The sequence below is a fragment of the Lissotriton vulgaris genome, chromosome 11 (genome assembly GCF_964263255.1).
Source record: "Lissotriton vulgaris chromosome 11, aLisVul1.2, whole genome shotgun sequence".
NCBI lineage: Eukaryota > Metazoa > Chordata > Amphibia > Caudata > Salamandridae > Lissotriton > Lissotriton vulgaris.
The window spans coordinates 836,564,765-836,587,154 of NC_141699.1; the positions used below are offsets into that span (position 1 = coordinate 836,564,765).

General features: G+C 46.5%; 1 protein-coding gene across 3 annotated transcripts in view; it reads left to right on the forward strand.

Annotated features, from left to right (window-relative positions):
* PAK2 (p21 (RAC1) activated kinase 2) overlaps window positions 1–22,390 on the forward strand; it is a 1,025,622-nt gene that overhangs the window by 741,147 nt on the left and 262,085 nt on the right. The gene's annotated exons all lie outside the window — the stretch shown is intronic.

A 22,390-nucleotide genomic window follows, 5' to 3' on the forward strand; every position in this document is an offset into this window, starting at 1 on the left:
TATCGCTCTGGCTCCGCGCCTCGCCAGCGGGATCCGACACCGGAGTAGCAATCGGGAGTTGAAATGATTTCTGGGACTCCCGCACAAGACAATGTATGGTAATTATTATGGATGTCTGGGTGGCTAGTCTCGTTAGGGCTGGGAGCCTGGCCCAGCAGGAGTGGGAGTGAAGCCCTATAGTTGTGGGTTGTCAATTGGGGATGCATTGGAGGGGGTGGTTCTTGTTCCCCCGTTTGGAATTAGGCTACGATCCGACCGCGACCGGTGCTTCCATGTTCAGGAGGTACGTGGTTGGGGCTGGAGCGGAGGGGGGGGCTGGTGTGGGGGTCGGAGGTTGGGGGGATTGTTTGCGCAAGTTTTGATGCTTTACGTTTGCCACGTTATATGCATGCTGAGCCACAGAGACACCTGCAGCTTACACAGTAATATTCCATCACGTCCACTGCTGAAATGGGAGGGCAGGTAGCCCCTGGTTCCCTGCGCATACTTAGTTGGAACGTGCGGGGCGTGCTAGATAAGGTGAAACGAGGGGCTGTTCTCCAATTTGCCAAAAGAGCCGGTGCAGATATTCTTCTGCTCCAGGAGACTCATCTGCTCGGCACGAAGGCGCTATGCCTGCAACGGTTTGGGTTCAATCAGGTCTACCACTCTGGATTCACGAGGGGCTCTAGGGGAGTTGCGATCCTAATACATCGCAGGGTCATGTATACACATGAAAAACTGGACAGATACACAGGGCAGGTATGTTATTGTACAGGGAAGGGTGGGGGGGGGGGTAGGGTGACCCTGGGTAGTGTGTATGCCCCACCGCCGCTACAGTGGCCCTTGGTGGAGAAACTCATGTTCCTTTGGAGTGCCATGCCGGATACCCTCTCTATGGTCGGTGGTGACTGGAACGATGTGATGGAACTGGGTAGCGATGGATGGAGGAGTGGGGCGACTGACGGGGGAGGCGGGGGGGGCTCACCCACCAAACTACATGCCCTAGCTACGGGACTTGATTGGATAGCTGCCTGGAGGTACAAACATGGCCCACTTAGGGAATACACTTACTTTTCCACGGTTCACGACCCATTTTCTAGGTTGGACAACATCTTCGTTCCCAGGGGGCTTGCACATATAATACTATCGGCGGCTATTCTGCAGAGAGCCCAGTCCGACCATTCGCCGGTGGCCCTTACGTTCAGGATAGGCCCGGCCAGGCAGTCGTTTCGGTGGCGCATGTCGGGGTGGCACCTGCTGCAGGACGAGTACAGGGAGCATATGACTAAAGAAATTGATCACTACCTGGTCTCTAACGTGGGCTCCGTAGACTCCCCAATTACCCTTTGGGAAGCATTAAAAACCACATTGTGGGGTCTTGACATTTCCTGGTGTGCGGCGGCCCGTAGGGAAGAGGCAGAGAGACTTAGTGCAACGAGAGGCGGCACTGGAAGCGCTGGAGCGAAGGGGTCGGGAGGCGGGCGGTGGACCTGCCAGACGACAGCTAGTGCTGGCCCAGCAGCAGTATACCGCGGTATTGATGGAGGAGGCACGGCAGGCCTGGTTGGCCACTCGTAGTAGGATGTACCAGTAAGGGGATAAATCCAGCAAGATGCTGCACCGCTTGTCAGGGCACACTTCATGCCCAACCGCTGCCCCAACTATTGGACCCGGAAGGGATGCCTGTACTTGAACCCCCGGCTATCGCAGAGAGCTTTGCGGCATACTATGAGGGGGTATACGCGCCCAAGGAATGCCTGACAGACTATGTCATCCAGCGGTTTATATATGACCTTCCCCCACTGTCGGTCTCGGACGAAGTACGGGAACAATTCGATCGGCCCCTGTCTGACGACGAATTGGGCACGGCCCTGGGTGAGCTGAATCCCGGTAAGGCTCTGGGCCCCAAACGCTTTCTGTGCGAATTTTTCAGGCGGTTCTATGTACAGCTGGGTCCGCATCTCAGTCCGGTCGTGGAGGAGGCGTGTGAGGGTGGCGTGCTTCCCCCCCTGGATTGGCGACACGCGGAGGTGGTTGTCTTTTTGAAGCCGGGTAGACCCCCGCGGAGCCACACGTCCTACCGCCCTATCTCACTACTCAATACTGAGGCCAAGGTCCTGGCTAAGGCCCTGGCCAACAAACTCAAGCCTCCCATAGCAGATTTGGTCCACCCAGATCAGGCGGGCTTTATGCCTCGGAGAGCGACTCAGCATAATATTCGGCGTGCCCACGTCGCGATATCGGCTTGGGGGAGTTTGGGGGAACAGGCAGCGCTGTTTTTGGCGGACATGGACAGAGCTTTTGATTCCCTGAGCTGGGTAGATCTGTTCGCACTACTGCGACGACTCAATTTTGGCCCGCGCTTCATGGCTTACTTACAGCTGCTGTACACTGATCTTACGGCGTCGGTGTGAGTGGGGGGTGTGGTCTCTCGATCCTTTTGGGTCCAGTGGGGTACACGACAGGGCTGTCCCCTCTCCCCCTACCTATTCGCGCTCGCAATGGAGCCCTTGGCGGTGTGGTTGCGCATTGATGCCCAGCTCAAAGGTTTTCGGTGGTCATCTGGTCTTGTTGATAAAATAGCACTAAATGCTGATGATGTCTTGTTCTTTCTTACTGATCTGGATCAGTCTGGGCCGCGGCTGCTGCGTATTCTGCAGATTTTCGGCGAATCCTGTGGCCTCTATATGAATCTGGGCAAGTCGACGTTTTGGATACTGGGTGGACAGCGGCAGGCGGGAGCATGGGCGTCGGGCCTTCAGTTAGCGTCCGGAGGGAGGAAATATCTGGGAGTGTATCTGTCAGAGGAGGCGGCCGCCTCCAGGGATCACAACCTCACTCCTGTATGGGATCACAACCTCACTCGTGTATGGGATCACACGCGTGAGGACTTGAAGGTTTGGTCCCGTATGCCACTAACAATATGTGACAGGTCGGCCATCTTTAAGATGGTGGCGCTCCCTCGTCTATTGTATCAACTACAAAACCATCCATATCGGATTTTTCCCCGTTGGTTCCAGCAGGTCAACTCGGCGCTGGGTGAGTTTTTGTGGGAGGGGGATCCGCGTGTGTGGCGTTGCGGACATGCTTTTTATCTTCCTATACTGGGGGACTAGCCACGTCAGATGTTCTCTTACTATTAAGCGGCACACTTGTTGGTTCTAAAAGAATGGTGGTATGGCGATAGGGTGACCAGGCCTATGCGGTCGAGCAGCACCTAATGGGCTCTGTGTCGGTGCACACGCTATTGTACTCTGCCTCGCTTCGGAGGTGTCTTCCCGCTGCCAGGCAGGTGGTATTTTACGTCTGGAGGCAGGCACTGGGCAGAATGGGGTGGTATAGCGTGCTTACCCAAGAGACCCCTCTCTGGCGTAGTGGTAGTCTACCACGAATGGACGCACTGCAGGGTTTCCTGGGTGGGACGCGATTGGAATCTCCTTCCTGGGAGATGTGATGTCGGCTGCTCCCTGAAGTCCTTTCAGAATTTACAAAATGAATTCTGGATGCCTCGCTCCCAGTTTTTTAAATACCTCCAATTTTGACTCGCACTGACACCATATTTGACAGACCTAGGACATCTTCCCGAGTTATGTCCGCTAGAGGCCAAATTGTTCATGGGGGAATTACCTGATAAGAAAATCTCACGTATCTATCAGACATTGGTCCACCACTGTTCCTCCGACTTACACAGACTTAGGTCGGAGAGGGATGTGGGAGGCTTAGAGGAAGAGGATTGGACAGAAGCCTTGGCAAGCCCAAGGGAGGCAGCAATTTCCACTCGCTTGCGACTGATACAATTTAAATATTTACATTGCACCTATTTCACCCGAGAGTGCTTATGGAGCCCGGGCATGGTTAGCTCTCCCGATTGTCTCCGATGCAGTACAGAGGAGGGTACACTTCTACACACTGTCTGGGGGTGCTCTACGCTGCATAGATTCTGGAACGGGGTTTTCACAGGCTTATCTGAAGTGTTGGCTTGGGTGCTCCCGCGTGCTCCGGAATTGGCTTCATGGAGGTGATTGGGGGTAATAGGTGCAAGCGTCACCTGTTATTGCTGGGCCTCACACTGGCCAAAAGAGACATTGCCAAAGCTTGGAAGGCGCCTCAGGCTCCGCCTTTGACCGCCTGGAGGAATGTCATGGACTTTTGTATGGGTCTTGAGCAACCTATATTCCTGGCTAGGGGGTGCCCCCGTAAGCACTTTAAGATTTGGAAGAGGTGGGCCGACTACCGTGGGCTGGACTTGGACCCTCCACCAGACAGGGCCGCCCTCCCGACGATGTGACAGATGGATCATTGGCGATGACTACAGAGTGTTTCAATGGACTTGGCATGTCTATTTCAGAAATTATATAGTAATTCAGTGGCTGCAGCAGCGCAAACGGTGGGGGGGGGGGCTGGTGTTTGTTTTCTGTAAAAGTATAAGATGCTATTGTTGGTCCATTAATGTTTGCAGCAGACTCTGGATTCCGTAGCTATATAATATATGTGCTTCATGACAAATAAAATCTGTTTAAAAAAAAAAAATTACATCTATTGTTTAACACCATATGGGAAGGGAGAAAAATTTAACTTACAGAGGATTACATAAAACATTGTAGTGTTTACAAGGTCCAGCCTGAAGGCTCTGAATAATGTTCTCACCAAGTCTGGACATTGCCTCATGATAGAGAAACGAGATTCCTTCTTCACACTTATCTTCTTGCTCAAGGTAAACCTGCTCACCCTATTGTGGAGAAGTGTGGCTCAGGGGTTAGAGGCGGCAGACCCGGAAGCTGAGATCGGCCCTGGACCAGGGTTCAATTCCCCGCCTCGGCGGGTCTTGGGCTCAAAAATTCCACGGACTCGATAATTCTCGCACCGGTGCCTTCTCAACTCACGGGTTCACACTCTGCGACTCTGGGCAATAGCTTGCTTAATCTCCACAACGGCCCCTCGCGGCGGGATGCCTGGCTTTCACCTTGTGGATACCCTGCCGGGGTTATCTCACAGGGGAATACCAGGACGGGTTCCCTAAGCAAGCGCCGGGAAACCCTTTGTGGGTAGCTGTGCGCTATATAAGCTCAAATACATTTACATTTACATTTACAAAGTTGCATGGACGTCATGCTGCGAACCCTCACTGGCTTGCCCCTTGTAACCCCAGTCACTGCCTTTTGGTAGCCCTTGCCTCGGGGGTTGTGGTAAATAAATATTTACCGTCGGAATTTCTATGCGGTAAAGTTCAATAAAAATAACTCAATCGAAAATAAAGAGACAAAGTCCGTGGCAGCTGGGTTAAAAGGGGTTTTATTCCATAAAATGGAATGGTTCGAACCAGGATATCATGTTCCTTTCACCATAAAGGATCGGGAAGGGATAGAGCATACTTTATTGACAGAGTACAACTTTTATAGTTAATGCACAGAATGGTGAGGAATACAGAAGGCGTAACAGCTGAGAGAAACGAGATAAGAACACATGTGCGTAACAATACGTAATCAGAAGGCGTGCACTAGGGCGTACACGGAGGTGTGTGCTAGAAAACGTCACATGAAATTGTCACAGGTGGGTGGATACATAGTGGAATCTTGCAGTGTCAGCAGAAATCTGTAGCAAGGATGCGCGCGCAGCAGCATGACGTGTGACTGACGTGAGGCTGGAGGGTGCAGGGGACTTGACATTTAGCACTAGAGGAAAGAGACAGAAGTCTGGCATGTCAGATCAACTCGTTCCTAAATCATATCTGATATCTTGTGTTTGGGGAACTATATTATCTAGAAGGAAAGGTCTCTCGGGCAGAGGCTACTCTATACTGACTATTAATGCGTGCATATGTGACTACGTGTCTGCGTGAAATGCGAGGGGCCATGGGCCTAACATGGTAACAGGAGCAATGAATTACTTACATGGAGACAGAGAGGCCGGGCCCTTTGCTCTGCAGCCGGGGAAATGTTTATCTATTCTGCTAGACTGGAATGTGTTTTCGAGGAGCTGAACTCGGCTATACTGATAACTTGAAGGCAAAATACTGTCTTTGGCAGGCAAGCAGGCCGAGCCGGGCACCGCTCGCCGCGCAGGGAGTAGGACAGAGGTCAGGGAGGCATCCCACATTGCAGGTTTTCAGGAGGCAGAGAACAGAAAGGGCTTGATGGCAGAAATCAGGGCCTATCTCTGCAGGGCTAGGAAAAACGTGGAAGTGCACCATGAAAAGACGTTGGCAAGGCATACTTAGGAACTGAATTATCGATCCATTCATGGTGGATCTGAAAGAGGACATGTTAACGTTGGACGCAAATGTATTTGCGTCTTCATAGCAGGTCGAGGAGGGAAGTTACATGCACATTAAGCTCGTACATGGAGACGGTGGGGTTCACGTTAGGGGACACAATTGACTATAAAAATTTATATTACCTCATTCCCTCCTTGTCCCCTACGGACCCTTCATGATACATCAATCCTCATTAGTCCATCTATTTGTTCATGTAACATCATTTGCTCTTCCTTTTTCAGACGGGATTTAGAACGTGGACTTGGATGAGGAAAACAGGATGTGGCGCACAAGCCGCAAATCGCCGGCCCACATTGTATACATAGGCAGCAACTGAATACTAGGAGAAGGGCTATTCCGAGGAAGGAAAGGACTTTCCAACCCCAGGCTGACAACACGCTCCAGAACCAACCGGACCAAGTCCAGGTACCTGGATTCTGGTGTATCTGACTTGCAATCCTATGGAGACGTGTAATGGCTTTATATACTGACGGTGCATTATTTGGAATGAAAACACAGCAGCTCGATCCGAGGACTTTACAGGCCCCGCCCCTATCGGCCAGGATGACGTCAAAGACGAGACGATTTTGAAGAACGACAAGTCTCATAGCAGACTGTTCCTCGGTCAAGTTACCTAGGGCGGAAGTAGTTTCATTCACTACTGCTTCGAGGGTTCTGGTTAAGTGACGTATAGATTTACTATTAAAGACAGCACCTAAATAGGGAAAGAAACCTTTATTGAAATCTGTGTATCGTTCCCATGCCGTTTCAGTATAGTCGACAAGCGGGAGATCTCTTTTGGGTCTGTGAACTAGATGGGAGTTTCTATGATAATCAGGTGGAGCTAGAAAAACAGGTGGCAGAAGGAATGCAATATAACATGTCCCATCCCAATCTAGTGGCAAACGTATATAGGCTGTATGACCACAAATGAAATAGGAATGGCGGGTAGCTTTGAATGTAGACTTGCCTTTATCACTGAATTCGATCACAGTAGTACATTTACTATGACCTAGAGGTACTGAACCATTCTTTCTGACACATAATTCGCCTTTGACAGGTAATACTGACATAGAGGGTAAGTCTGGTCCTGTATCAGACTGAACATTTAGAATCATGAGGTTGAGGGTATAATTACCTAATCCATATACTTCATTTTCTAGATCGGTCCCTGTCCTTTGTGGAAGACCCTCCTTGTTAGGGTAACATGCTTTATGCAGAACTGTGTTCAGATTTCCCCATATCCAACTGCCTTTGTAGACTATGGACGCAGAGTCTAATGAATTTATTAAACTAAACCAGGCACCACAGGAACCATTATGTGTGAACGGATACGGGAAGAGGGGCAAGACTCCCTTGTATTTCTGATAGGGAGGAAATCTGCCACATATCCAACAATTTGTAGCGTTGCTGGTCTGATGAGAATGATGTAACATACTGATAAAAGTATTGTTGCGCAGCGCAAGTCGGTAAGCTAACTCATGCGGGGGTAGTTCACTGAAAGTATGCTCGACAGTGCTGTTTGAAAAGAAATGTGCATGTATGGAAAGAGGGAAATACATGTGTAGCAGAATACTTGCAGCAATAATCGTAAGACTCAGAAAAAACATAATCAATAATGTCACAATACCTGGGACCTACCTGGACTAGCACCACAGGAAGCCAACACAGTCAAAAGAATCCTGCTGGACGCAGGGATCACAAAGTGGGGGGATCTGCTGATGGAAGGAACAATCTTGGGCTGGGATATCTTTAAGCTTAAAGTAACATCACCACTCTCCTGGATAATATATCTACAAATAGGAAGTTGGATTCGGACTCAAATTAAGAAGAAAGGAATGATGGGACAAGAGAGCCCTCTAGAGAATATCCTAGTGGAAAGACCGGCGGGGAAAAAAGAAGTTGCACTCTTCTATTGGCATATTATAGAGGATGGAGAGCGAGACTTTAACCTCCCGGAAAAGCTTTGGGGTGCTGAGGGAGAACCAGATAGGGGAGATATTTGGGAGGAATCTTTTATCCTCCTCTATAAAATCGTCAAGCCAGCATGGCTGAGGCGCAATCATTTCTTCACACTTCATAGAGCATATTACTCTCCTAAACGGTTGTCGAAATTCCAAACAGGGAAGTGCTGTAGTAAATGTTCCTTACTAGCAGCGTCAGACCTGCATATGTTCTGTGACTGTCCGAGTATTGCCACCTTTTGGCATGAAGTTAGAACAACACTCGAATCTATTCTTAGTGTCACTATCCCGTGGTCATGGTCTTTGGTCATCTTCGGATTAAATCATAACATCAAGGGATCAGAGAGAGATTTTCTGTTTTATGCCATCTTACTGGCTAGAAGAGAGATCTGTAAAAACTGGATTAACATAAATCCCCCAACGCATGCAGAGTGGCTGTCTTCATTATACGCAACTTCAAAGCTGGACTTAATGAGAACATGCAGCCCTCGATCTCTTACATTTTGGCACCTTTTGATCGATTGGAGGAGGGCTAGTTAGCCTACCCGGGTTTTTTTTTTTTTTTTTTCCCCCGGGTCCCATGATTAGGCCTAAAATCTCTCTGTCCAAAAGGGTGGTATCGTACAGCAACTGGACAACTGGCCGAACTGGTCTGAAGGGAGTACGTCTATTCAAGCTCTGCTGGAAGCATGGGGGCCGGCTCTCTGGGCACCTGGAGCTCAGCATTGGGCTCCTTGGTGCTATGGGGGGGGACGGTCCTCGTGTCTGAGAGGCTAAGAGCATAGTTGGATCGACTTTATGGCTAATGAGGACCAAAAAAAAAAAAAAATAAAAAAAAAAATAATAATAATGTCACAATACAGTGACTACGAAGAGATTTACAATATTCTCGTTTCTTGAGCTGTTTCTGTCTATCTCTCTCTCTCTATTGGGGTCTAACGGGTACATGTCAGAAACTGTCTAACCGATTCACCTAGGGGAGGACTTAAACAATTAAACTGTCTGACTTGCTAGACCTCAGCTTTAATTTATACTCTTGTTGAGGAGTTTTCTCTACCAGGGGAAGTTTAGAGTCACTGGAATCTGGGCAGTCCTTAGAGGGGGAGGAAGAGTCAGTCTCTGGCGGCGATCCGTAAAGTTTTTTAACATGACTCATATGGACCCATCCTTTGCGGCCCTCCAACTTCACTGCCGTCCTTGTGGTCAATAAGACGAGCTTCGGCTCCTGCCAGCGGGGCTCCAGCGGGCTTCTCCTGTCGAAATGTCTTACAAAAACGAAGTCCCCCGGTGTAATCTCGTGCGGCTTCACCTCGGTATTGTCGGGAAAGGCTGCAGCTACCTGTGAACGACAAGATTGTAGTGCAGACATCAAGGAGGCAAGGTAATCTGTCAACATGTTACTATCAACATCTGTAATTTTACGAGGCAGAGGCGTCCCCCACATATTCGGTGGCCTACCAAAGACCACCTCGTACGGGGATAGCCCTGTTCTAGAGTGTGCAACCATTCTCATGTAAAACAATGCAACTGGTAAGGCGACTATCCAGTCTACCCCTTTCTCGGCACAGATTTTAGCAAGACGTGTTTTCAATGTCTGATTGTGGCGTTCCACGAGACCTGCTGCCTCGGGATGTCGGACGCAGTGGAATTTCCACTGATATCCTAGCAGGAGTGAAACCTGCTTCATTAATTCGGACGAGAATGGTTGGCCGTTATCTGAATACACGACACGAGGCAAACCGTACCGTGGGAAGAATTCACGAACCAGCTGCTTGGCAGTGGTCGGAGCGGTGTAATCTGGGACTGGATATGCTTCTGTCCAACGGGAAAGTGCACAAACAACTACGAGGACATATTTGAATCCTCGACATCGTTCCATCTGGATATAATCCATCTGGAGGACTTCAAAAGGGTAATCGGGAGGATTGAATCCACCTTGCTCTACAGGAATGCTTTTACCTGGATTGAACTGACAACAGATCATGCAAGTACGCACTTTCTGTTTTGCTGCTGCTCGTAAATGTTTGTTGTACCAGAGATTCTGTAAACTGTCTAACATGGCTTTTTCTCCCAGGTGTGCTGGACTGTGTGCAGTGTTGATCATAACTTGAACCATAGAGTCGGGGAGAAACCATGTGGCTTTTCCCTTCGTCATCCATCCCTGATCTGTCTGGATCCCTCCTAGTTCGGTCCATTTCTTTATTTCGTCTGGAGTAGCATGTGTCTGTATGTCAAGTACATTTAGTGTGGGATCCTTAACTGTCATGCAATGTGTCGGTGTCTGAACTATTGTCTTTGTCATGTCAGCTGCATGTGTATGAGTCAGAGTCGTGTGTTTTGCGGTTTGATCTGCCAGGTCGTTACCCTGGGAAATGGTATCGGTAACTTTAATATGTGCTTTACACTTCATGATGGCTATGGCTGAAGGCAGATGTATTGCTTCTAACAGTGCTTGAATGAGGGGACCATGTTGTATTTTGGCCCCGTGAGAGGTCAAGAAACCTCTTTCCAGCAAGAGTACACCGAAGTCGTGTACGACTCCAAATGCATAACGTGAATCTGTGTATATGTTAACATTCCTGTTTTTGGCTATTATACAGGCTCGGGTCAGAGCAATAAGCTCTGCAGCTTGAGCAGACAGTGTGTCAATACGATGAGTTTCTTTGACTTCAGTTTCAGTGGTCACTGCATATGCGGCCACTAATTCTCCTGTGCTGGTTCTCATACATGAACCATCCACGTAAAGTGTCAGGTCTGGGTTTGTCAGTGCAACATCTGTCAAGTCTCGTCGGGGCTTTGTTACTGCATTAATGATCTTTATACAATCATGTGGAACTGGATCTGTGATGTTCGAAGGTAACAATGTGGCAGGATTGAGTATGTTACAGCGTCTGATTTCTATGTGTGGCTGGAACAATGTCAATTCATAACCTGTCAGTCGTGCTATGGTCAAGTGTTGAGTCTGTGTTCTGTTTAAAAGAACTTCCACAGAGTGTGGAACTTGTACTGTCAGAGGATGTCCTAACACTATGGAATCACTTTGTCGGATTGCTAAGGCTGTTGCTGCAACTGATTTTAAGCACGCAGGCAGAGCCTGGGCTACTGGATCTAATGTACTCGAAAAATAAGCACAAGGCTTATGTGAACCTGCTTGGTCTTGTGTGAGGACAGACAACGCTGTACCATCACGTTCTGTAACAAAGAGTGTAAAAGGTTTGCTGTAACAAGGTGTTGCTAAAACTGGTGCTTGGCATAATGCTTTCTTTAATTCATCAAAAGCCTGTGTGTGTTCCTGAGTCCCAGGGAGGACAGTCGAAGTCGCTGCCTCCTGTGTTGTCAACTGTATAAGTGGCTTGGCTAGAAATGCGTACTGGGGAATCCATTGCCTGCAGTAAGAGGTGAGGCCAATGAAGGCCCGCACTTCCTTTTGTGTCGTAGGTTGCGGTAAGTGTGCAATTAACTCGATGCGGTCAGGTGTTAGCTGTCTCCCCCTCTTGGACAGCAAGTGCCCAAGGTACACCACTTGCTGAACACAGAATTGTAACTTTGAAGGGGAAACCTTGTGTCCCTTGTCAGCCAGAAAATGTAAGACTGTCAGTGATGCGTGTTCACATTCAGGTTCGCTACGAGCGGTGATCAGCAGATCGACGTACTGCAGCAGAGCAGTGTTAACGGGCATTTGAATACTGTCAAGTTGTCTTTTTAATGCTTGGCTGTAGATGCTGGGGCTTTCTGTGAATCCTTGAGGTGCGCGTGCAAATTTGAAGCTTCGGCCATTTAAACAGAATCCGAAAAGATATTGGCTTTCCGGATCAATGGGGACACTGAAGAAGGCGTTCTTGAGGTCAATTACAGTAAAGAACGTCGCCTCTGAGTCAATAGCAGTCAATAAGGATGAGATGTCGGGGACCACAGGGTACTGTGGCACAATGCATTTATTTAATTCTCGCAGATCAATCACCAACCGATAAACTGGTGGTGCATTTGGGTCAGTACGTTTAAGAATCGGAATGATAGGGGAATTACATAGATTGGAGTCGGTTTCGACAACCACTCCCTGTGCAATGAGCTCTTCAATGATTTCCAGTAAAGCCACTACAGCATCGGGTGGTAACATGTATTGTCGGATTCGGGGCAGTACAACTCCTGGCTTGAGTGTAACACGGTATGGTGTAATGTGCATACAACCTACATCAGTTGGGCCTTTTGCCCACAAATGGTCTGGTACATTTTTCAATCTATCATCAAAATCTCGTAACACATAGTGACCCTTAAAGTCACGTAGAAATAGTCTAACTCCTTCCGGAGGACAACATATTACAGCTCCTAGAGCCTTCAGTGTCTTGATACCTAACAAGTTTTCTGGACATGACTTCGTGAGTAGTAAGTCTGTAGTGCGTGACAATGGACCAACTGCTAGGGGAACAGGTTTCGATACTTCATTAACAATAGGCTGTCCTGAAAAACCAAGGAAAACATTCTGTGAGCCTGAGAGGGGTGCCCCTGGAACCTCATTGTGACTTATTGTTGTTCGACTTGCCCCTGTGTCAATCAGAAACTTTCTATCCTTTCCTAATACTTGACTATGTACATAAGGACCCTCTTGATCTACAGGAATTTCAATAAGAGGCAAGCCAACCTCCCTCTCTAGGCTGTTTCATGTGTATCGCTGATAATCGGGATAATCAGATTGTGCATACTGGTACATCTGTTGTGAAACTTGCTGTGTCGCGGCAACAGGCTGTGGCTGTGGTACCGCTACTGCCTGTACTGTCTGTTGTGGAGCATGCATTGGCTGGGTGTTCTGTGGAACATGTTGCTGGACCTGATGTTGGATCTGGTCCTGTCTAGGCTGACGGGGTCTCTCTTTAGTTTTACCTGTGGCTATGTTGTATTTCAGGACTGTACATTCATTTACATAGTGACCTGGCTGTTTACAGTAGTTGCATGTCCCTTTAACAGGAGCCGCCGAATTATTAGACTGTGTCATACCCCTTTTCTGACCGTCAGCTGGGACTGACTGAGCGACTAACATTTTCATTTTCGTATCTTTCATACGCCTTTGTTCGTGATCTTGTTCTTCTCTAATTCTATTCTGATGGTACTGTAACATTTGTAACATTTGGGATGGCGTATTTGCTTGCCATGTACTCTCGACTTTATATACACGGTTCTTAACCTGTGGCAGGGAATTCTCAACTAATTTGGTTACAAAAAGGTGTATGACTCGCTACTTGGTTTCAGGCCGCTATTAATAATAAAACATTTCTCGAATCTAGAATAAAAATCACTAGTGTCTTCATCGTGTTTCTGTTTACAGGCTGAGATTGCATCCCAGTCTTCCTTTTTCGTTGTCAACAATCTCGGCAAAACCTGTACAATTAATCCTGGTAGTGCTTTAGCTTTTTCCCCAAGGCCTAACCCTGGAGTACGACCATTTTCCTCGTCTTCTATTTCGGTCCAATTAATCTTTTTATCTCCCACCTCCCATTCTTTCTCTTTGAGTTTCTCGTAAATGCCAGCTGGCAACAGTACTTTTAACATTTTCATAATATCTGAGTACGTATAGTCACCCATGAGTAGCATATCTTTAATTTCTCGGTGAAAACCTGCAGGGTCTTTATTGTGACTGGGTACTAGTTTCTTCATTTCTAGCAGTTCTATTTTAGTGAGGGGTGTATATACATATACACGTTCTAGTGTGTCATCTTTTCTTACTGGATGTACTTCTCGTAAGGGATTCTGTCGAAGTAAAACATTTTTTTTTCTGGGGGTGGTGGAGCTGACATAAACTGTGGTTTCAGAAAAGTATTATACTTGTGTCTATGTTCTAGAATTTCTTTAATTAAATCGGTACCTAGGCCTCTCCATCTGTTAGAGAGCAGTTCTACCAATATGTCCGGTAAGGGACCTGGATCAGAATGTTAGCTTTTAAGTAAAGTAATGAGATGCTGAATCATGTATACACTAGCTAATTTCTGTTCATCAGGGGAAAGGCTCAAGAACGTCTGAGCTACTGCATCATCATTATACGTACTAGAATTGTCAGCCCATTGTACGGCGGACCGGGCTAGTTCTTGTTCATCCATGGAATTGAGTACATGGTACCCCATTCGATCTTGAAGTATTTTATCGGTAGCCTGAAACTAATGTTCAGGAGTCCTCGGATTTGACATGGCTGCTTGAAAAAGTCTCTTGCTTTCTGGACGTACCGGACGTATTGTATTATTAAAGGGTCTTCCCTTACCTACATATGCTATCATTTCTCTAGCTGGTAATTGCAATATTTCTGCTGTGGTCTCTGGTTGTTCCTCCTCCTCCGAGGATTCATTCTTGTCTGTATCTATTTCTCTTTCAGGCTGTCTTCTTTCGTGTATTTTTACTACTGCTTTTCGGATCCTTCTGTACATGTTATCTATACAACTCTGTTTATCATGCTTTCCGTCTGCTATATTCTGACCCCATTTGTTAAGTGCGTTCATTTCTTCCTTGTCTACACCGGGCCTATCTTGATCTCTTATCAAGCAGTTTATGAAGAAACGTAATATCATACCTTGAGTGTCAACTTTCTGGTATGCCATGGCCTCGCCAATACTTTCAGGACCTTCCCCCGTTTGGACAAAATGATATATTCTGTCTAGATGATCAATCATTCCTGGTAGTAACATTAAATAGTTTGCAACTCGTCGTAGACGTACTGATGCTAGCATCATTCTGTCGTCTTTACCGGGTACTGGATCATATCTACAGTCTGTGAGAGGTTCTTTAAGTATGTTGTAACTCGCTGTTTGAGGTGTACGTTGTTTTGCTAAATCCCTATAAGTCAGTCAATGTGTTTGTGGCGGCGTTTGAAAACCTCCTGTCGCACCTCCCGAGGTGCCAGGTCCAAAAGGATTTAGTGGATGAATGCCAGGAATAATAGGTGCGGGAAGGGCTGGGGCTGGGGGAACAGGCGCGGGATGTGGAACGGGAGGAGGAGTTTGTTGTTGCGGAAGTGGTAGATTATCTTGGGGCGGGGTGCCATCAGCAGGTGGTACATGAACACGTGCATTTGTATATGCGGGAGCTACGTCGTCTAAATAGGAAGAAAGGAATATGTCCTTTGCGGTCTTGTGGCGTAATTTAGTCTGAACTAATAGAGGGGGCAGATCTTTTGGTACTTCTGGGGTGGCCTTAGGTAAACCCTCGGCCAAAAGAGGATACATACCATTCGCAAGAGTATTTCGCGGTCAGTCTACTTGTTCTGCTCTGACTCGTATACCTTCCTCAACTAATTCATTTTCTCGGGCTTTTTCTGAATCTTCCCTATGTTTTTCTGCTTTTCTGTATTCTTTTTCTGTTCTTTTATGTGATTCTTTACGCCACAATTCTATGGCATCTTTCTGAGATTGTCTGGCTTTCTTTTTCCATAGCGCTTCTTCTACTCTCATGATGCAATCTGCATCCCATGTCCCTGTAACGGGCCATCTGTATTTCTCTTCTAGGTTCTTAGTATAATCGGCCCATAAATCTAGGTATAGTATGGCCTCGAAACCATGCTTATGGAACATAAAATTTCCGGGAGTGTCCCTGGGTGGGACAGGAATTGCTTCCTCTAGTATCCCTTTCCTAGTTCCTATCTGTTTTAATTTGCTGAATAATGGCATCTTGGTACTTGACAATTGATACTTTCTCGAACTCGAACACAGCTGATCTACAAAAACACAGTAAAACAGTCACTCATACCACGACATTAATCACATAAAAATTTTTTTAACACATATTGACTACCCTTGAACTCTATAACGAGAACAAAATCGAACCCTTGAATGTCTTGATATACTGCTAAACAGTACAGATACACTGCTAAAACAGTGCAGACCGGGTCTGTGTACCCAAACCCGTCTTTACCGGATACATAGTAATGCACCAGTCTAGATGCGTCCCCAGCAACAGTACTCACCGGGAAGCACGGAACGGAAGGCCTCGGAAACTCGACTGGACTGGACCGGACTGGACTCGACTCGTGACGTAGATACTTCGGAACTGGTGGGCCTCTAGATACCTCGGGCCTTGTTCTCTTTGGCTGGGCTCTGGTCGGGATCCTCCGCACTCCTCACCGCCTCGTCTGGGTGCTGATCGCAGTCTCCGTCACCTCCGTAGGCCCTGAGGGAGATACAGGAAATCCTGCGGGTACGCGTAATTGTCCGTCTTGGCTGGGGCAGGGGGCAAAGCCTGCAACGCACCTACCGGCGCGTGGGGTGGGGGAGGGGTCCCTGTTCGGGCGCCAAATTAATGTGGTAAATAAATATTTACCGTCGGAATTTCTATGCGGTAAAGTTCAATAAAAATAACTCAATCGAAAAAAAAGAGACAAAGTCCGTGGCAGCTGGGTTAAAAGGGGTTTTATTCCATAAAATGGAATGGTTCGAACCAGGATATCATGTTCCTTTCACCATAAAGGATCGGGAAGGGATAGAGCATACTTTATTGACAGAGTACAACTTTTATAGTTAATGCACAGAATGGTGAGGAATACAGAAGGCGAAACAGCTGAGAGAAACGAGATAAGAACACATGTGCGTAACAATACGTAATCAGAAGGCGTGCACTAGGGCGTACACGGAGGTGTGTGCTAGAAAACGTCACATGAAATTGTCACAGGTGGGTGGATACATAGTGGAATCTTGCAGTGTCAGCAGAAATCTGTAGCAAGGATGCGCGCGCAGCAGCATGACGTGTGACTGACGTGAGGCTGGAGGGTGCAGGGGACTTGACATTTAGCACTAGAGGAAAGAGACAGAAGTCTGGCATGTCAGATCAACTCGTTCCTAAATCATATCTGATATCTTGTGTTTGGGGAACTATATTATCTAGAAGGAAAGGTCTCTCGGGCAGAGGCTACTCTATACTGACTATTAATGCGTGCATATGTGACTACGTGTCTGCGTGAAATGCGAGGGGCCATGGGCCTAACATGGTAACAGGAGCAATGAATTACTTGCATGGAGACAGAGAGGCCGGGCCCTTTGCTCTGCAGCCGGGGAAATGTTTATCTATTCTGCTAGACTGGAATGTGTTTTCGAGGAGCTGAACTCGGCTATACTGATAACTTGAAGGCAAAATACTGTCTTTGGCAGGCAAGCAGGCCGAGCCGGGCACCGCTCGCCGCGCAGGGAGTAGGACAGAGGTCAGGGAGGCATCCCACATTGCAGCTTTTCAGGAGGCAGAGAACAGAAAGGGCTTGATGGCAGAAATCAGGGCCTAGCTCTGCAGGGCTAGGAAAAACGTGGAAGTGCACCATGAAAAGACGTTGGCAAGGCATACTTAGAAACTGAATTATCGATCCATTCATGGTGGATCTGAAAGAGGACATGTTAACGTTGGACGCAAATGTATTTGCGTCTTCATAGCAGGTCGAGGAGGGAAGTTACATGCACATTAAGCTCGTACATGGAGACGGTGGGGTTCACTTTAGGGGACACAATTGACTATAAAAATTTATATTACCTCAGGGTGGCAAAATCAGTGTCAAAAACATGCAGGTGCGCCGCATTCCAAATTGTCTCCCTTTTGTTTTGTTATACTAATATTTAATAATAATTTATAATCTTGGTGTAATAAAAATACAGCACACTTTGGACATATCGTGGCATTTGTGGGAAATATAATGATTTTAAATGTATGTTGTATGTGTGATTGCAGGTGAGTGTGTTAAGTGAGAGAGCATACATATGTGTGAAAAACAATTCTGTATGTGTAAGCATGTGTGCGAGTGTAAGTGAATGAGTCAAATGACACGTAGTAAGAGAGATTGAAGGCAAGATTTACTTTTCTTTGACACTAGGCAAAGCTGGACCAAAGTTGCTGCACTGTCTTGGGTCAAAGAGGGAGAGAAGAAATGCTGTATATCTAATAAAAATGTGGTGCATTCTTTCGCTCCCTGTATGCTGGCGCACAGTCATGCGCCAACCCACGTATACTTGTGCAAGGTGTATGCATGTGCTGAAGCATAGGATTAATACTGGAAATAGTCCCTTCCAGTACAAAAACTATGCTTTATGGCTTTTCCCACTTTGCATGTGTGCTGCCTAATACAGCACACATGTAAAGTTGGAAAAACAGAAAACAAATGAAAAGGTTTCTCCTCTGAATGCCTGCCTCGAGGACGCATAAGATTTTGACACACATTCCTGCGTAACGATGTTTGTAGGTAGGTAGATTTGCATCAAAAGACATGGCTGGTTGCATGGGAGCCCCAATGCAAAATCCATAGAACGCTCTTTGATACAAAATAATGCAGCAGCACATGGGGAACTTTGTTACTATCAACGAAAATCCTCAATTATTGTAATGTTACGTCATCCCTGGAAAGAATCACGGTCAGAGTTCATATTATTATTATTATTATTATTATTATATCTGATTTTGTAGAGCGCGCAGCTACCCGAGGGTTTCCCGGCGCTAGGAGAACAGAAGTAATAGAGGGCAAACGGGAGTGTAAGGAACAGGTTACAGAGAGAACAGCCAGGCTTTCACTCCTTTGCGGAACTTAAGATAACATGTTTCAGACCGCAAAGGGATGGGGAGCGAGTTCCAGAGCGTGGGTGCTAGGTATGAAAAAGAGCGCCCACCGACTCTAGCACGCTTGAAACGGGGGACAGAGAATCTGCAGTGAGTAGAGGATCTAAGGGTGCGGGAGGGACAATATTGTTGAACTAAAGTGGATAGATAGTGAGGGGATTTTCCAGCTTTAATACGGTGCATAAAGCATAGTGCTTTGAATTTGGACCTGGATTCTATGCGCAGCCAATGCAGGCTACGCAGGGAAGAAGAGACTGAGGTAGTTCTAGGCAAATTACAAAGTAGACGGGCAGCCATGTTCTGAACCACTTGGAGCTTCCGGGTGACCTCTTTGCAGGCACCCAGAAGAAGTACATTACCGTAGTCCAGGCGAGATGTCACTAGGGCCTGGACCACTGACTTCTGGGTGTCTGGAGGAGGCATCCATGTGATCTTCCTCAACCACCTGAAGATGGTAGTACAGGTGGCTGAGACTTTGACCACATGTTGTCTCATGGATAACTGATTATCAAAGAGGACCCCGAGATTGCGTGCTGTAGTTGCTGAGGCCGGCAATGGTCCCATTTGCTGAGGCTAATGTTGCGGGCCCCAGAGAGCAGAGTCCGGCCCAAACAAGAGAAGCTCTGTTTTGCCGCCATTTAGCTTTAGTTTGTTCGTCAGCATCCAGTTGGCGATGTCAGTGAGTCCAGAACGAAGAGAAGAGGAGGGGGAGTGCTGATTAGAAGAAAGAGAGAAAATGATTTGAGTGTCATCAGCATACGAAAAAATAGAAAGTCCAGCCTATTCAGCAAGAACAGCAAGAGGTCTAACATAAAGATTGAAAAATAAAGGACTGAGAATAGAACCTTGGGGAACACCATACGGAGAATTGTGAACAGTGGACACAGAAGAGGGGGAAAAGACCTGAAAAGTGCGACTAGAAAGAAAATTAGAGATCCAAGCAAGAGCGGAGCCGCAGATACCAACGGACTTCAAGGCAGAGAGAAGGATGTTGTGGGAGACGGTGTCAAAAGCGGCACTCAAATCCAAAAGGATGAGTGCCACTGTCTCCCCTCTATCTACCTGGCGCCTGACTGTCTCCGAGACTCCCAGAAGGGTGGACTCCGTCGAGAAGCCCGCCCGGAAACCTGACTGGGAAGGGTGGAGAACGTTCGCTGATTCAATGTGGCTGGTGAGGTGACGGTTAACATGCTTCTCCAACACCTTCGAGAGGCAGGGAAGCAGGGAAATGGGCCGGAAGTTGGCAGGGTTGCAAACATCCGCATTGGCTTTCTTCAAAAGTGGAACCACCATTGCATGTTTCCAGATGTTAGGAACAGTTGCCTCCATAAGAGAGGCATTCAAGAGAGCCAAGATACAGTCCAGAGGGACGTTGGCTAAAGTACAGAGAATCTGGGGGGGGCATGGGATCCAATGGAGAGCCAGATTTGATCTCTGCCAACAGTTTCTGGAAAACGGGCATAGAAATACGTTCCCACTTATCTAATAAAGGAGAAGGAGGTCGCTCAGGGTCGTCCTGTATGGATGGTCGGTCGTATTGCTGAATGGATGACCTGGGTGAAGCGGATGGTCAAGCTCTAAAACCTGCATAGATGTTGTCAATTTTCATTGTAAAGAAGTCTGCCAAAGAATTACATTGATTGCTATCCAGACAGGGAGCTTTGGGGGCACAAGACATACCAGATAGTTCCTGAACTGCCTTAAAGAGGGCTTTAGGACGATTCTGGGCTTTCAGTATCGTGTTGTTAACATAATTAGCCCTGGCAGTATTACATAGAGTGTGATATTTATGTAATGCAAGTTTGTAGTTTTCTTTGTCTGCCGAAAAATAGTTGGATCTCCAGATACGCTCCAATCTTTTGCAGCGGGATTTTTCCATTTTGATGTCACTTCCTGTGATGTCACTTCCACTGAAGTTTTGGTGAATCGATGGTCATGTAAAGATGTAGAGTGCCACAGGTGGTTTCTCAATATCCCTATGTTTTTCACACTAGTAGTTTTTTTTCCACCATTACCGTAACACTTGGAGGCTGGTAAGCTATTGTTGCAATATCTCAGTTTTGAGTTGCTGCCCTTAACTTACTCAGAGGGTGGCGAGCCACTAGATGCATGATATATATACAGTATGAATATTCGAATTGCATTTAGGGCCGATTGTTAAGCAAAACTTGCAGACTGTTTGAAATCTCACTTATACATAAGAATGCCTGTAACCCTTTAAAGAAGCCTTACACTAACACCTGGACATCTTGTAAGCAGCTTTAAGTATTTCTCACCTTCCTGCTGCCCAACAGTTTCACTTGTTTAGGGGAAAACATTTTCACACTAACTGCACAAAGAGAAACTTGATGCAAAAAAAGCAATGGGCTGCATGTATGCTGCGATCCAGCAGCTGTCCAGTGACATTTAAAAACCATTTGTTGGGATTCATTATTTGACCACAAATTCTCAGTGTATTACCCTTTTGATAGCAGATGGAGAATGTATCAAGACCAGCAATATGCTGTCAAAATGCAGAACTCTGCAGGTTTTTCCAATCCGAGCTGCAGCCTTTTCAGAAAGTGGCTTGCTGGTATTTACTGAAAGTGAGTTTGCAACAGATAAATGCTGCCTATAGGTGTTTATTTTAATAGTACAGATTCTTCGTTTATTTTACATGCCCACAACCATATTTCTCCCATGGAAAGGAGCAGGATAACAAAGTTTTAGAAGGTTTGAAGGAAAGGTTGATAATGTATGTATCAGAAGGAATAAAGTAATTTTTGCATAACTTACAACCGCCAAAAAGTTACGTAACCTTAAAAACAAACTCGATCATAGCCGTCATTCCTCATCTGACAATGCAGTATCCTTATATTTTATGGTAGAGGATACTTATTTGACGTGTATTGCATTAATCATGTTCAGATTGTATAATAACTCGCTAGGCGAAGTGGTTTGAAATGGTAACATTCTAATTCCTAATACCTATGAATTACGGCTTGTTCATATTTATGTTTTTGTGAATTATGGTGTCTGAACCGTTCAGTGACATTATTCAAGTAACTAATAGGTTATATATGCAGGCGTGAACTGGGCTTCATGACAGTCTAATTTTTCTCATTAGCTGTGCAATCTACTTTGGATCTTTACCTGAACCCTCCTTCAATATTATCTTTTATTTGTTAATTTTTCTGGAAGAATATGCATGTCCGATTATGGTCTACTCTAGTTTTGTTAATCAGTGCTTCCTGCCCATGGTTTCAAACTAAAATTGAGGATTCAGTGGGTATGCATGGCTGTTATATATGGTTCTCTGAGCCCCGTGCAGCGTACAGAGAAACATTTGTTGTGCTCTACAGACCAGTCTTCCCACGTGCCTTGAGCAAAGCAAACTCTGTGCAGATGCACAATATTACAGATACCATTATTGGAGTTTCTGAGGTGAGTAACTTCTTGTTGACTTTAAATTGTGCAGTACTGTCAGCCTAGACTTAGTTTATGATTCACAACCACTGTTGCACTACATTCCATACGTTTCAAATAGCTTTAGGGTTATGAACTCAAAGAACATGCCTCCATGTGTTATAGTTTTTTTTAAGGTTGTCTTTTCAATTAACTTTTCAACTAGATTTACTGCCACTTGCGC